This window comes from Neoarius graeffei, chromosome 5 (genome assembly GCF_027579695.1).
Source record: "Neoarius graeffei isolate fNeoGra1 chromosome 5, fNeoGra1.pri, whole genome shotgun sequence".
Classification (NCBI taxonomy): Eukaryota; Metazoa; Chordata; class Actinopteri; order Siluriformes; family Ariidae; genus Neoarius; species Neoarius graeffei.
The window spans coordinates 108,010,985-108,021,165 of NC_083573.1; positions in this window are offsets into that span (position 1 = coordinate 108,010,985).

Below are 10,181 nucleotides of genomic sequence, written 5' to 3' on the forward strand. Positions count from 1 at the left end.
AACAAAAAGGGACATGGGACCTGAACAGGTATTATGGCGAGTATTCCGAACGCTTCTAGATGATGAGAATCTCGGAGCATTACCATATAACATGTTGTGGATGTGATTGAGTTGTAACTGTTTAACTCGGAGATGGATTGGCAACATGTTGACCTGTTTGAACTCAGTAAACCCTATAGGAGTCCTGGGGGAGGAGCTAAGGATAAAGCCAATCATTTTGTTTTGTGTAACCTGAAGATGATTCTTATAAGTATGGACTTGTCTGGAAAAAGTCTTTACACAAAGAAGGTTTTGTGACTTTTGTAGCGGAGCTTTCGGCCTGCGCAAGCGGAGCTCCATACTGAAGAAAATCTGGTAACCCATCGAGTTGATTTTTCACGGACACACAGGGATCCCAGCCGTGTACGTCCGTCCATCCATGCCCCTCGCGATTCTGACTGGCTGTTTGATTTTGGCGGGAACTAGAAGCGCAAGCGCGCCTACATGACTTATTTTTGTCTCCAGATAATTTCATATTTATCAGGTTTTCCCACTGAGAACAAAAACAGCGCAACAAAATAATCATCATTTTTACAAACTTTAAAAAGATGTCAGAACAAGTTCACCAAGGAGAGAAAGATAAAGTCAAAACCGGGAAGAGAGTTTTGACAGAGGAAGAAAAGGAAAGACGTGAAAGAGTGAGAGAAAGGCGAATAAATCGTTCACAGGAAAAGCCACAAGCTGAATCTTTTCATGAAAAAGCTGAGCTTTTCATGAATCGTCTATCTTTTGTTTTCAAAACATTTTGCTATAAATCCCTAAAGCACACTGTAGTTTATAGTAATAAAAAGAATAATGTACATGTGAGTTTGGAGAAATTTATCTTCTCATGATAAAATTGAAATTGAAACACATCAAAGTCCATCATCTGTTGCATGTTTGTTTTCATTTGAATGGAAGCTCCGCTATTAGGTAGGACCTCATTTTATATGCTTGTTGTAGCACCGATAACATCGTTAAAGTTGTCCACCTTATCATGTATTGTAGTTTATGTGGTATAGTATTGTGTTCCTTATTGACACCCGTAGTTGGTTGCTGCATTGCATTCGGGGAATCTGTGTGCACGAGGTTGTATGTAAAAACCATGAGTGCTCCAGTAAAAAGACACATGAACTTTGATGCTGACATTGGCGAGTCATTTGTCTGGTACATATTGAGATAAAATCATGACAGAACACACCTTTACATTTAGAGTCAAATCCAAACCATCTCTATTATCTTTTAGTATCATGTACACCAGGGGTGTCCAAACTGATCCATAAAGGGCCGTGTGGCTGCAGGTTTTCATTCCAGCCATGCAGCAGCACACCTCATTTGGCTTCAATCAACTGACACACACACCCTTTAATCAAGGGTGGGTGTGGCTGCAAGTATTTGACTGTGTGAAGACAGTTCAGGTGATTGAATGAGCCAAGTCAAGTGTGCTGCTGCATGGCTGGAATGAAAACCTGCAGCCACACGGCCCTTTATGGATCAGTTTGGACACCCCTGATGTACACAAAACATCTAAAACGTGCTGTGTGTTTCAGACGAGGGGATTTACATGCGATCAGAATTTTTTTAATTCCTGACACCAGTTTGCCATAACACCGTAATATTTGTTCTAAAACCTCATCTTTTATGAAAGGGGGAACATTTGACAGAGTGACTTTCTTTGGTGAGGTGGAGAGAGGAAGAACAGAGGTAAAAACACCAGCAACCACTACTCCATTTTTCAATCAGATCATTTGCCAATCAGCCATTCTCTAAAACAAAACAATTCTGCTGTTCATTCGAGCTGCTGAGAGAATGTTATGTCCCACAACCTCTCCCGCAGCCAAGCTATCATCCTCCACACTGGCAGTCAGTGCTACTTTAACAACATGACACCGTGTCAGTTGTTCAGAACTCCCTGCACCTAGACCTGCCATTCTCCCAGCTCAAACACTGGAAGCAGACCCCCCTGATAAACATACAAAAAAAAAAAACACAACCAATTGCTAGTGCTACACAACCGAGCAAAATATACTATAAACCATGAAGTAAGAAAAAAAATTAAATATAAGGAGAGAAAAGATAGATAAATAGAAGACTCGTTCCCGGCACAGCGGCTACCACTCCATGCTCATTCACAATGCTCTGGCTCCGCCCACTCACTCAGCACATGCGCACAGAGAGAGAGAGAGCAGTAATTTTGAAGTTGAATCCATAAACCATACAGCAGGTGTCAACAACTGGTGGACTCTGGTTCAAACCCAGACCGCAAGAGGCTTCCATCCATCCATCTTCCATCCATCTTCACTCAAAAAAAAAAAAAAGAAATTGGCGGGAGACTTTTAATCAGGCATAATGATGCCAGCTCAGTAGAGTCATATGGGTCCTATGTGTTGCTGACTTATACTGTGTAGGTTGCTCGGTAAAGAGAAGCATGCAGGTTTAGGCGAAATACAGCATTATGGAAAATTAGGGAAATTGATCTTGAAAACCGAGTCTTCCAAGCAGAGTGGACAGCAAAGTATGCTTATATTCTTCCTGCAACAAGCTCAGTAAGACCGATGTGTCTCATTTGCTCCAAGTCCGTTGTGGTTGGCAAAAGTGGCAATTTAAAATGCCCTAACAAAAGCAGACACTTTGAAGACTCTTACCCGCAGCAGTCCGAGGTAAGGACATGGAAAATAAAGGAGCTTAAAGCCCAGTTTGCACGATCTATGCGGGTCCTCTCTCATTGCCTGTCCGCACAACAGTGGACATACGAGTGCTCGCTGAGAATACAGTGGATTTTGGGAAACATAAAAAGAATTCAAGAATGACCAGTGAACATTGGGCAGCAAGGTGGTGTAGTGGTTAGCGCTGTCGCCTCACAGCAGGAAGGTTCTGGGTTCGAGCCCAGCGACCGACAGGGTCCTTTCTGTGTGGAGTTTGCATGTTCTCCCCATGTCTGCGTGGGTTTCCTCCGGGTGCTCCAGTTTCCTCCACAGTCCAAAGACATGCAGGTTAGAATAATTGGTGGCTCTAAATTGACTGTAGGTGTGAGTGTGAATGGTTATTTGTCTCTCTATGTGTCAGCCCTGCGATGATCTGGCGACTTGTCCAGGGTGAACCCCGCCTCTCACCCATAGTCAGCTGGGATAGGATCCAGCTGCAAATTAAATCACTGATACAAATCTTGTCCATGCTCTGAGGCATTTTGTTTCGCAAGATGAGTCTAAATTTTACTTTGTTATGCTTGGTTACAGCTGCAGAACTTCTTTTATACATACACAAAATATTTATACTTAAATATTTTTACAGCCAAAGAAAAATATTTATCCAGCTGTAAAACTGTTTTACACATTATTGCGTACCAGGCTACCCTCCCAGCTCGCTTAACCCTCAATATACTCAAAAGATGGAGAGTAGGGCAGTAACTAAGGCCTGTGTGTGTGAGAGAGAGAAAACAAAACCCAAACTGAACTAGTCTGGCTCCTAATGGACCCCTCAGCAAGGTGAGGCAGACCTCCTCTCTCTCCAAAGGTACAGCGACTCCATCAGGTGTTCCAGGGGCCTGAGCCCACACAGGCTCCTTCTTGTTCAAGTAATGTTCAATTTAAATTGTCCTTTTTTGTTTGTTTGTTTTTTTGTTTGTTTGTTTTTGTGGAGAAGCTCATGCAGGGGCCTTTGGCCTGCACGAGCGGGGCCCCAGAGCCACAGAGTGTGGAGACATAAAGAAACCCATGGAGTTGTTTTCTGATGGTTTGGGCCCTGTGTGTGCTGCACTGACTACTCATCAGCCCACAGCTACTGGCTTTCTGTGTGTGTTTTGTGCAGCATAAGGAAACAGTATAGTAACTATAACAATGAAGACATAAACCAAGAGAGGCTGCTATGATATAAAAAAATTCTACAACCCAGAAACAGATGGGATAACATGACCAGATGTCCCGGTTTGACCAGGACAGTCCCGATTTTGAGTTGCGTGTCCCCAGTCCCGACAAAGGTCCGTCGGGACGCTGAAATGTCCCGGTTTACACCAAACACTAACAAACTGTCCCGGTTACAGTGATCATATATAGCCAACAAGATGTCAGTAAAGCTTCTAGCAATTCAGCATAAATGTGCATTGTGTGCGCAGTCAACCTTACAGTGTATCTATTTGTACAATGTTGCAATACACTGTAAAAAATGATTTGTTGTTTTAACTTAAAAAAGTTAGTACCCGGGCTTGCCTTAAAATTTTGAGTTCATTGAAATTCATATAGTAAGTTAAATTGTTCACCTTGTTGTGTTAACTTACTTTATTAATTTCAATGAACTCGAAATTTTAAGGCAAGCCCGGGTACTAACTTTTTTAAGTTAAAACAACAAATCATTTTTTACAGTGATATAGAGGCCGCCTGTGATGACCTGGCGACTTGTCCAGGGTGTACCCCGCCTTTCGCCCGTAGTCAGCTGGGATAGGCTCCGGCTTGCCTGCGACCCTGTAGAAGGATAAAGCGGCTAGAGATAACGAGATGAGATGAGATATAGAGGCCGCGTTATAACTTTTTTTTTTTCGCTAGCGGCTGTCAACTACTACGCGACAATGCCGAAGAGAATATGTTCATTTTCAAAAGATTTGCAGGTTGCTTACCCCTTTCTCCGAGAAGTCCAGGGTGCTGAACATGAAGCTTACTGCACACACTGTAAGTGCTCCTTCTCCATCGCTCATGGTGGTAGTGCTGATGTTAAAGACCACCTCAAAACAGCGAACCACAAGCGGTGGGTAGGGACAGGGGCTAGCAGTGTGGCCACTTACTTCAGTAAAGTTAGCGCTGGCAGTGCTGAACTCAAATGGGCTGCTGAGGAGGATACTTTTGCCTATCATTTGGTGAACCACAACCAAAGTTTCAGGTCCATGGACTGCACCGCGGGCCTGATAAGGAAGTTTTACGACGAACGCTTCACTTGTGCACGAACCAAGGCCGAAGCGATCGTGACGAGTGTCATCTCACCCCATGCCATGGATCTGTTAAAGGCAGACCTAGGAGTGGTTCATCACGTCTCGGTGGCTATCGATGCATCCAATCACTAACCCATCGTGATCCGCTACTTCAAGGATACAGAGGGGGTGCGGGTGAAAATCCTGGAATTCACATCAGTTCCAGGTGAGACATCCGACATTCTTGTTGGGGAGGTCAGTCGCAGTCTCTGAGCTTTTAACCTGCTTGACAAAGTTGTTGGGTTCTGTGCTGACAACACCAACTTTGGTGGGAGAGCTAGGGCTGGCATGAATAACGTTTTTTTTTTTCAAATTAAACGAGGCCTCCACCAATGAGTTAGTGGGAGTGGGCTGTGCTGCACACATCGCTCACAGTGCTCTCCAAACTGCTGCAGATACCCTTCCCTGTGACATCGAGAGCTTTATTGTGAAAGTTTTCGGACATTTCCACATCTTTACTGTCCGAACTGAGCAATTAAAAGAGTTCTGTGACTTCGTTGAGCTCGAGTACGCAACGATCCTTGGGACAAGTAAGACGCGGTGGCTGTCCCTAGGTCCGGCTGTCGAAAGAGTGCTGAAGCTTTATCCTGTGCTGCAGTCCTACTTTGCCTCTCAAGACAGACCACCTGTGGCGATCGCTGAATTCTTACAGAACCCCCTTAATGAGGCCTGGATGTGGTTTCTGCACAATCAGCTGTCGTTGTTCAACGATACCGTCAAGGTGCTGGAGAGGCAGAAAAACACAGCCGTGCACTCGGCCCATTACCTGTGCAACCTGCAAGGCGAACTGCAGGAAAGAAAGTTGGCTGTGTTCACAGGTCTCAAGGTGATGCCACATCTCAAGGGGTTATCCTCAAAATAAATAAATAAATAAATAAATAAAGTAAGCGTGAAAGCCCAAAGACATCTGCCCCCCTGCAGGAAAATATAATTTAAAAATAGGCCTACGCTCTACCATCTTTGTACACAATACAATAATGAAATCAAATTGAAGGCTGAGCAGTTAAAATAAAAGAGGAAAATGATCAGGGAGTAAAGGCTAAGGAAAAAAGGATAAGTTTTTAGACAGTAAGTGAAATATTTCTAGCCATGAGCCTATTTGTGCTAATTTTGATATGGCTTACAGCTAAAGAAAATCCCAAATTCAGCATCTCACAAAATTAGAATATTGTAATTTAACCAGGTATTAGGCTACTTTTGGCAGTGTGGGCAGGTGCCAAGTCCTGCTGGATGAATGAAATCAGCATCTCCATAAAGCATAATTCTTCCTACTTTGCCCTAACATTAGGCTTAGGTTATACATAGTGTGTGGAGATAAACATGAAACATTAGCCAATAAAGTGATTTGAAACTTATTTGTTAATACGTAATTTGGAAAATTGGGAAATTATTCACTTTTATAGGTGAAGAATCTTCTGAGCGCCCTTGATGATTCAGCATCTCACAAAATTAGAATATTGTAATTTAACCAGGTATTAGGCTACTTTTGGCAGTGTGGGCAGGTGCCATAGTGTGTTTTGGTAAACTGGGATGTATGGATGCTGTCAGTCCCCACTCGCTTGCTCACTCGAGTTTGTTGACGGTGTAGTGGCTGGCTGCTTTATGTCCCAGGGCTCCCTCATGCCTGTGTTACCTTCTGGCTCTCTCCTTTTAGTTATGCTGTCATAGTTAGTTGCCGGAGTCCCTGCTTGTACTCGGTGCAATATGTATACTGTTCCTACTTATTCAGGTGACATTGGGCATACCTAACCACCTGTGTTTTCTTTCCCTCCCACCCCAAATCTGTCCCTCTGAGTTACATGGAGTCAACAGGAAATCTTTTGGTGGAGACGGTGGAGACCTCGACTGGCTATCGTAGCCTGCAGGGAATCGGCCGTCAGACATTCTGTCGCATGTCCCAGACCCGGTGAAATGTAACTAAATTGTCTTGGCCAGCCCTAAGGGTCCCATCTGCATCTCATCATTGCTGAGGAGTGTGCTCCCATCACCCAATCAAGCATCCAGCCAGAGCAGGTCATGATATATTTTACCATATTAACATGCCATTGTTGTGTGTTATGCCTGATGTAAAGACACTCGTCTCTGCGAGCCTACCACACAGATTTAATACTTGTCATTTTTAGGGCATACCTAACAACGTGTTTTCTTTCTCTCTCTCTCCCCCCCCCCCCCCCCCCCCCCCCAATCTGTCCCTCTGAGTTACATGTTGATCCTGGGATTGAGATGCTGGCCTCTTCTGCCCCTCGGACCTGCTTGATCCATCCTGGTGCCCTGTGTCTGGTCGGAGTTTTATCGCCCCACTCCTGTGAAGGACGGCCCCATGAGGACAGTTGAGGGTTATACCTGTTAAAACTGTTAATATTATAGTCAGGCTGTCTGTTGTTGCCCAAATGAGGATGAGTTCCCTTTTGAGTCTGGTTCCTCTCGAGGTTTCTTCCTCATGTCGTCTGAGGGAGTTTTTCCTTGCCACCGTCGCCACAGGCTTGCTCATTGGGGATAAAATTAGCTCATGTTTTAAGTCGTTCAAATTCTGTAAAGCTGCTTTGTGACAATGTTTATTGTTAAAAGCGCTGTACAAATAAACTTGATTTGATTTGATGATTCACAAAAGGCAGTGGAATTTCGCGACACCGTCTGCGCCTTTTACGAGTATTGCATTTCATACTTGAAGGAATGGGGAGCTCCATTTAAGGAGATAGAGGTCCTCTCCTGGACTCTCCTCAACACTGTCCATCAATGGGATGAGGTTGAATCGTCCCTCCAGTACGTGTCGTCAAGATTGCATCAGTGTCACATTGACGAGACCCAGCTGTTTGACGAGATGTCATCTGTGCGGTTATATACCACTGAGAAGGTGGCTCAGTGGAGTGCTGATGGCAAGCCAATGGATGAGCACTGGGAGATGTTCGCACACTTCAAGAGTAGGGAGATTCCTTACAGCAATGTCAGCCAGCTTTGCCAGTTTGCCATGTGCCTACCTGGCACCAATGCTCCAGTTGAGCGAATATTTTCACTCATGAGAAACACCTGGACTGACAAGAGGAATCACATGACTGTGCCTACTCTCGAAGCCTTGCTCATTACCCGGGCCAATTTCGACGATACTTGCTCGCAGTTTCACAGCAGGCTCTCGGGCAATAAAGCGCTACTGGAGCAAATTCACTCATCATGTAAATATATGCAATAAAATGGCATCTTCTTTAGGGTGGGTGGGTTGGGTGGCTGTGTTTCTGAAACATTTTTTGTTGTCTTTCATCGGTTTCATCTGTCTTTAATCTGGATCACAGATTGTCTGGACTTGTTTGATGCTGTTGTCAACTCAGGGTTCACGTTTTCAAAATAGTTAATAGCCGACACTGGTTAAGATTAAACAGAGGCATTTTGGGTAAAGGTTCGGAGGTGACAATGATTAGGCTCATGCGCTCGTTCCTGTTACAATGCATAGCCTATTGTTTTTTAAAAAAAAGTTCATTGCATAAAATGTTGATGTTAATATGCAAGTGACGCATTTTCTTGGCGTTTTCACAAAGGTGAAATAAATCAGTTGAAATGTAAGCTATTGGCCTATTCCCTATCATCACATCTGTTGTCTGATTTTCTTACTTTAACTGAATTGTGATAGAAGCACATGTAGATAACAAGAAAATACTTGATTATGGGTTGTTTTACAATCAGGGTACGCAAGCTAAAAATCACATTTAACACTTAGTATCTTCAATATCAAAAGGCTTGACTAAATAAACTTGGTTGTTTATTGTAGCCCTGTGATAGCTCTATTTACCATGCAAAAAAAATTGGTGATAACGTTATTTTTGGTGAATGTATGGCAATATATGTCATATTTAGCAAAATTACTCGTGTCATTTAGAAAAAGTGCTTTTATGACCACAGGTAGCTCCAAAAGGGATGCACTTAAATCATTCTTTATACCATAAAACAAATATTTGGTTCCATATCATTGGAAACATAGTTAAGTTTTAATGTTGAATGCCAGTAAGTTTTCAGACTATTTTGATCAAATAAGTATGTAATTGTGTCAAAAAAAAGTCCTCTCCGAGACAGCTAATTTTTCAATATAAAATAACATACCTAAAATGATTATTTTCATCCTAAAATGTGGTCAAGATATTGGGACATAAATATTAGAGACAACTAACACAAAGCTTACAGCCTTATATTTAAAAGCACTATGGAAGTAGTGGATTCTGAATTGTCAAAAAAAATGTCCTCTCCGAGAATCACTTCATTTGTTTCTCCCAGCCCTGCTTAAAGCTACACTTCATCTTCTTTATCTTATAGCAGATTACACAAAACTACCATACGCATGTCAAAAAATTACCTGAAATGTTCTTTAACTTGTCCTTCACTTAAAAACTGGTACAAGAACCAGTTTGAATCAATTTGAATTTTGACCCCTGTGACAAACTTTGGCCGAATCCCATTTCACCCCTTGGACCAACCCCTTGGCCCTTCCCCTCCATTTTGCGCGTTCACGTGAAGGGGTAGGGGTATCCCAATCCCAGTTAACGCGGAGGGGTAGGGGAAGGGGTAGGGCTTCTGTACCCCTCCAAACGGAGATTTTCCTGGAGCTGACTCCGAACGAAGGGGTTTGAGTGATTTCCCACAATGCCATGCGGATTTCAGCGAGATTTCATGCGGATTTCAGAAAGATGGCGGTTCCCGCGGCGAAAGATTGTCATAAATGTATTTTCTCCATTATTTACGTGTTTTAAGTTGTTATCCAGAGGAAACACGCCGCTTGATTCGCTTTCGAGCTGAGAATGAGCAGCGATTTCTGAAATCCAAGCTGCTGCTAAAAAGCTTTGGGAGTGAGTATTGTTTTCGGTTGCTTGACTGCGTACGTTTTGTTCTGTTATTCTCGCTTTTATTGTTTACATGAGTGTTCTGACACCTCATTCTGTCGGATGTGGTGCACGAAGCGCCAAAGATATCCCATTCAGTGGTGTTAGTTAACAAATCACACACTGCCGGCAGAGATCTCTGGCTCTGACTGTAGCGGCTGGTCGCAGCCAATGACGCATTTGGTCACGTTTTGCTAACGTAAACGCTGACGGAGGTACGTGATGACGTATGCGATCGTTGAAGGGCTATCCCAATACGTAAGGGTTGAATTTCAAGCCCTATCCCTTGTAGCTCAGTTTCAAGGGGAAGGGCCAAGGGGAAGGGGGAGGGGAAGGGGGAGGGG